This window comes from Aegilops tauschii, chromosome 2, assembly GCF_002575655.3.
Source record: "Aegilops tauschii subsp. strangulata cultivar AL8/78 chromosome 2, Aet v6.0, whole genome shotgun sequence".
Classification (NCBI taxonomy): Eukaryota; Viridiplantae; Streptophyta; class Magnoliopsida; order Poales; family Poaceae; genus Aegilops; species Aegilops tauschii.
The window spans coordinates 632,547,466-632,555,044 of NC_053036.3; positions in this window are offsets into that span (position 1 = coordinate 632,547,466).

A 7,579-nucleotide genomic window follows, 5' to 3' on the forward strand; every position below is an offset into this window, starting at 1 on the left:
GGAACGTGAAGGCCGAGCCGCCTTCTTACGCCTGGCTCGTGACCTGGCCACCGGCGAGCCACCGACACTGTTCCTCAGGGCGGGCCTGACTTCTCCTTAGGGACCTGATTTCTTTTTTCGAAAACATATAGGGACCCAATTGCTTTTTAAAAAAACTTAGAGGGACCTGCTTGCTTTTCATTTTTTACAGGGACCTGGTTGCTTTTGAAAAAACCTACAGGTTTATTTTGTGAAAGAGACGACATATATTTGTAAATTTCTAAAATAAAAGAGGGTTTGGAAAACATTACATGAGAATTTTATTATTATAATTTTACATGAGACACTGACATGTGGACCCTACATGTAAGGTAACGGCCAAACAAACGGTTCCCTTTTGTGTTGGCCCCAATTGTCATAATCGTGATCACTTGTAAAACACTCGGTCATATGGTTTTTAAACCAACTTTGATTTTGGTAGTTAACAATGACAAACAAATTTTCGTTAGTTTTTTGACTAACCCGAAAAGTGGTAGTTTTATGCTATTCACTCACGATAACATGACTTGGATTTGTTGAGTGTCCAGAAAAATCCCCTCGAGAATTAGAGCCATCTCGGGGGCGGCTCTTGTCCTCCACAACCATGGCCACCAAAAACCAGAGGGGGACCCTTCTCCCATCTAGAGTGAAGGCCAAGTGTAGGAACGAAGTATGTCTACCGGAGGGGGTGAATGGGAGATTTAAAAAATTCTTTCAGAAACTTCAAATCTCTCAGAACCTAGCAGCGGAAAGATGAAAAACAGTGAACTTAACACGAATAACAACTACTAAAGGGGAACTAAGGCAGACATCGAGAAACAATCGCATGATCAAAACATAACTCATGACAGATAATCGAAACTAAACTAAGTACAGAGGTAAGTAGTGATGCTCGATGCTGACAGAGGATTTGGTAGACTAGTTCGCCCGTCTGCAAAATGGACTACGTCTGGTTGGAGGGACTTGTGATTGAGCACAGTCATGTTCTCCTCGACAACGGATTCGTCAACCAATGTCGATCACTCGTGGTAGATGCTTGAGGTGATCTCCAAACCTTCACAGACTTTGTCTTCGTGAACAACAATTACTCTTGGTCACTAAAAGACTTGACACCTAACCGTCTAGAGAGTTCGTAGCTCTCAAGAGTAATAGGTGGAGCATACTTGACTTAGATTCTAATGATGCTAAACCACTATCCAGTTTTTTGACTCTTGGGTTTTTCTCTCCGTGGATTTTAAACTCAAATCACTCGGGAGAGAGGGTGCTCACACAGATCTTCTCAAAATCACATGGAGCAGCCAACGGTGCATGTTGGAAGGGGTAGCTATTTATAGCCGCGGTCTTTCCGAGGGGGAAAAGGCCATTTTGGACATGACAACTAGCTAATGCGGTAACATTACTTGCGAAGCACGTAATGCTAACTCATCAGCCCAACTCAAATCTCTCGCGACAAAGAAGAACGGCGTCTCTTGTTGGCAAGTATTTATTCGAAACACAAAGGGATTTCTCTCAACTCACATATGATTTGGTTTAGCATCAGAGGACCGTAAGTTTCAGACACTATACCCCTCTTAATAGTATGGTGGTCCTATGAATCAAGAAAGAGAAGAAGAACAACGAAAGAAAATACTACGTCTTTTCTCGGTCTTCAAACTTCTCGGTTGCAACCAATTTCTTCGGACATACACCGAACCTATTGCTTTGCGTCAACAATTTTTGAAGGTCACTTTCGACACGCATAATCTTCGATGATAATCCTCGCTGCCTCGGAGGAGATTATCTTCAGAGTTTGTTCCAAACTCCACACAATTTCAAGGACTTGTCACGCAGTGTGCACTAGCAAACACATTAGTAGCACACTGTTTATGATAACAATCTCCAAAACATAAGGAGGCAAATTACTGCATCAACACCAAGGAAGAAGGAGGAGGAGGAGGAAGAGGAGGAGGGGGCTCTTCCACCCTCCCTTCTGGTCACCAGAGCGTTGGAGGAGGATCCGTCATCACCGCCATCGCCTCCAACAACTTCACTTCCGTCTCCACCACCATCTTCAATCTTTGACCTGAGGCTTCCCCATCTATTAACCACTACAGTCCATATATTGATGTCTTGTGCTATGAATTATTTTCTCATGGTTTATTACATCTTTTTATCAATGTTTGTGTAGTAATGTGTTCCATCGCCTTGGTTAAATACTAATATGTTAGTTGAACCACTATATGTTGGTTTCTATGAACTCTTCTGTGTCTTATGTATGAGTGCACACGCACCAAAGGGGGACACTAAAGGTTCTGCAGAGTTATGGAAAATATGTGTGTGGAGGCCGCAGTGACAAAAATGATTGTTCCGAATGTATGGGAGTTAAGGGGACCTTAGATGAAGTTAAATCTATAGTTGGGTTTTTACCTTAGTTACTCTTGGTATTCACGGATGCTTGCTAAGGGTACAATTATGAGTGAATGTGAGGCTCTATGTAGCAACGTGCTAGTTTAGGCTCCTCCCTAAAGCCACACTTATTGACGGAAGCACATAGTCCATCTTACAAAGTAGTGCCTTGTCTGCCGATGAGGTGATATGATTTCCATGTGGCAATAAGGTGTAATTGCTTAGGTGGGCATGGAGAAGCATCTTTGCATATCCATTAGACTTGTTTCCAAAATAAGAAGACCAACCACTCATTATAAAACAGACAAATGCAAGGAACACTTGCTCCCCTTGGACACGACGACATTCATCACAATCACCACTGATACGGCCATTTTGCATCATGTTTTTACGTTCATATTTATTGCATTATGGGCTGTTATTACACTTTATGATACAATTCTTATGCCTTTTGTCTCTTATTTTATATGATTTACATGAAGAGGGAGAATGTCGGCAACTGGAATACTGGACCGGAAAGGAGCAAATCTGAGATACCTATTTTGCACAACTCCAAATGTCCCGTAACTTTAAGGGGAATTTCTTTTGAATATATATAAAATATTGGGTGAAGAAAGACCAGAAGGGGACCCACCAGGTGGCCACAAGCCTGGGAGGGCGCGCCCTATACCCCCAGGGTGCGCCCCATGAGCTTGTGGTCCCCCTGGCCAGCCCCTGGTGCCCATCTTCTGCTATATGAGGGGTTTTTACCTAGAAAAAATAAGAGGAAGGCTTTCAGGATGAAGCGTCGCTGTCACGAGGTGGAACCTGGGCAGAAGCAATCTAAAGCTCCATCAGAGCGATTCTGCCCGGGAAACTTCCCTCCGTGAGGGGGAAATGGAAGCCATCATTATCACCAATGATCCTCTCATCGTGGGAGGACCAATCTTCATCAACATATTCAACAGCACCATCTCCTCTCAAACCCTAGTTCATCTCTTGTATTCAATCTTTATCTCAAAACCTCAGATTGGTACATGTCGGTTGCTAGTAGTGTTGATTACTCCTTGTAGTTGATGCTAGTTGGTTTATTTGGTGGAAGATCATATGTTCAGATCCTTAATGATATTTATTACCCCTCTTATATTGAACATGAACATGCTTTGTGAGTAGTTACTTTTGTTCGTGAGAACATGGAAGAAGTCTTGTTATAAGTAATCATGTGAATTTGGTATTCATTCGATATTTTGATGAGATGTATGTTGTCTTTCCTCTAGTGGTGTTATGTGAACGTCGACTACATGACACTTCACCATTATTTGGGCCTAGGGGAAGGCATTGGGAAGTAATAAGTAGATGATGGGTTGCTAGAGTGACAGAAGCTTAAACCCAGTTTATGTGTTGCTTCGTAAGGGGCTGATTTTGATCCACATGTTTAATGCTATGGTTAGATTTATCTTAATTCTTCTTTCGTAATTGCGGATGCTTGAGAGAGGAATTAATCATCAGTGGGAGGCTTGTCCAAGTAAGGACAGCACCCAAGCACCGGTCCACCCACATACCAAATTATTAAAGTAGCAAACGCGAATCATATGAACATGATGAAAACTAACTTGACGATAATTCCCATGTGTCCTCGGGAGCACTTTGTTTTATATATAAGAGTTTTCGCTGGCTTATCCTTTGCTATAAAAAGGATTAGGCCACCTTGATGCACCTTTTTTACACTTGTTACTTGTTACCCATTACGAACTATCTTGCTACCAAACTATCTGTTACCGATAAGTTCAGTGCTTACGGAGAATACCTTGCTAAAAACCACTTGTCATTTCCTCCACAGTGGGGCTAGTGCATGATGGTTTTGAGTTCTTGAAGGGCTTTTTCCAAGGGATCGAGGGATACGCCGTTGGCAGGATGACCAAGAGTCGCCGCGGCAAGCTCTACACCGACGACGCTGTCTGGGGCCCCAAGGCTGACTCAATCGAGTACGGGTACCGGGTCCCCTTTGATGGAATTCATGTCTTCATCAGAAAGATTGGTGGATCTGAGCCTGGGCCGAACACCTCCACCGACCTCATCGAGTCAGCTCGGCGCACGCAACCCGCCCGGGTTCAACCTGGCCGGAAGCATGTTTTCGACGGTTGGGACGGATCTTGCGGAGGATTCTATATCTGAAGGAGAGACTCTCATCTACTCAGGTGATGAGTCCTCGACCAGAGAGACGGAGTCGATTTACCAGCTTCAAGACGGCGGGCTTGGGGGCTATTCCGATGGCAACAGTATTCCGGGCCCCTATGAGCCGACGTGCAGGGCTGCTATTTTCATGGCTGGCACAGGGCCGACTCTCAATTCATCTGCAGCTGCGGCTATGACATCGGGCTCAACCGCTGCTGCGACAGCCGGTGCTGGCGGCTTAGATAGGCCACCGGCTCAGGTCTTATCAGATCTCTTGGGCACTCTCACAGCTTTACTAGCAACAGAGGTTACTTCGGTGAATCAAGCGGAGCGTGATACGTCTCCAACGTATCTATAATTTTGGTTGTTCCATGCTATTATATTATCCTTCTAGGATGTTTTATATGCATTTATATGCTATTTTATATGATTTTTGGGACTAACCTATTAACCTAGAGCCCAGTGCCAGTTTCTGTTTTTTCCTTGTTTTTGAGTTTTACAGAAAAGGAATACCAGACGGAGTCCAATTGACGTGCCAATTTTTGACGAATTTTTATGGACCAAAAGAAGCCCACGAAGTATCGAAGATGGACCAGAAGAGTCCCGAGGCACCCGCGAGGGTGGGGGCGCACCCTACCCCCCTGGGCACGCCCCCTACCTCGTGGCCGCCTCGGAGACCCCCTGACTTGTTCCCGACGCCAAAAATCCCTATAAATATAGAAACCCCCGAAAAGAAACCTAGATCGGGAGTTCCGCCGCCGCAAGCCTCTGTAGCCACCAAAAACCAATCGGGACCCTGTTCCGGCACCCTGCTGGAGGGGGATCCCTCACCGGTGGCCATCTTCATCATCCCGGCGCTATCCATGACAAGGAGGGAGTAGTTCGCCCTCGGGGCTGAGGGTATCTACCAGTAGCTATGTGTTTGATCTCTCTCTCTCTCTCTCTCTCTCTCTCTCTCTCTCGTGTTCTTGATTCGGCACGATCTTGATGTATCGCGAGCTTTGCTATTACAGTTGGATCTTATGATGTTTCTCCCCCTCTACTCTCTTGTAATGGATTGAGTTTTCCCTTTGAAGTTATCTTATCAGATTGAGTCTTTAAGGATTTGAGAACACTTGATGTATGTCTTGCGTGGGATACCCATGGTGATAATGGGGTATTCTATTGATTCACTTGATGTGTGTTTTGGTGATCAACTTGCGGGTTCCGTGACCTTGGAATCTATGCATAGGGGTTGGCACACTTTTTCGTGTTGACTCTCTAGTAGAAACTTTGGGGCACTCTTTGAAGTTCTTTGTGTTGGATGAATAGATGAATCTGAGATTGTGTCATGCATATCGTATAATCATACCCACAGATACTTGAGGTGACATTGGAGTATTGATACGTCTCCAACGTATCTATAATTTTTGATTGTTCCATGCTATTATATATATGCTGTTTTGGATGTTTAATGGGCTTATTTATACACTTTTATATTATTTTTGGGACTAACCTATTAACCAGAGGCCCAGGCCAAATTGCTGCTTTTTGCCTATTTCAGTGTTTCGCAGAAAAAGAATATCAAACGGAGTCCAAACGGAATGAAACCTTCGGGAGCGTGATTTTTGGAACAAACGTGATCCAAAGGACTTGGAGTGGACGTCAAGCAACCGACGAGGAGGCCACGAGGTAGGGGGTGCGCCTACCCCCTGGGCGCGCCCTCCACCCTCGTGGGCCCCTCGTGGCTCCATCGACCTACTTCTTCCTCCTATATATACCTACGTACCCCCAAACCATCGAGGAGCACCACGAAAACCTAGTTCCACCGCCGCAACCTTCTGTACCCGTGAGATCCCATCTTGGGGCCTTTTCCGGCGCTCCGTCGGAGGGGGCAGTGGTCACGGAGGGCTTCTACATCAACACCATAGCCTCTCCGGTGATGTGTGAGTAGTTTACCTCAGACCTTCGGGTCCATAGTTATTAGCTAGATGGCTTCTTCTCTCTCTTTGGATCTCAATACAAAGTTCTCCTCGATTCTCTTGGAGATCTATTCAATGTAATCTTCTTTTGCGGTGTGTTTGTCGAGATCCGATGAATTGTGGGTTTATGATCAAGATTATCTATGAACAATATTTGAATCTTCTCTGAATTCTTTTATGTATGATTGGTTATCTTTGCAAGTCTCTTCGAATTATCAGTTTGGTTTGGCCTACTAGATTGATCTTTCTTGCAATGGGAGAAGTGCTTAGCTTTGGGTTCAATCTTGCGGTGCTCGATCCCAGTGACAGTAGGGGAAACGACACGTATTGTATTGTTGCCATCGAGGATAAAAAGATGGGGTTTATATCATATTGCATGAGTTTATCCCTCTACATCATGTCATCTTGCTTAAAGCGTTACTCTGTTCTTATGAACTTAATACTCTAGATGCATGCTGGATAGCGGTCGATGTGTGGAGTAATAGTAGTAGATGCAGGCAGGAGTCGGTCTACTTGTCACGGGTGTGATGCCTATATACATGATCATACCTAGATATTCTCATAACTATGCTCAATTCTATCAATTGCTCGATAGTAATTTGTTCACCCACCGTAATACTTATGCTCTTGAGAGAAGCCACTAGTGAAACCTATGGCCCTCGGGTCTATTTTCCATCATATTAATCTCCCATCAACAAGCTATTTTCTGTTGCCGTTTATTTTGCTTTCTTTACTTTTACTCTTTATCATTAAAATACCAAAAATATTATATTATCATCTCTATCAGATCTCACTTTTGCAAGTGGCCGTGAAGGGATTGACAACCCCTTTATCGCGTTGGTTGCAAGGTTCTTATTTGTTTGTGTAGGTACGAGGGACTTGCGTGTGGCCTCCTACTGGATTGATACCTTGGTTCTCAAAAACTTAGGGAAATACTTACGCTACTTTGCTGCATCACCCTTTCCTCTTCAAGGGAAAACCAACGCAGTGCTCAAGAGGTAGGAAGAAGGATTTCTGGCGCCGTTGCCGGGGAGTCTACGCACAAGTCAAGACATACCAAG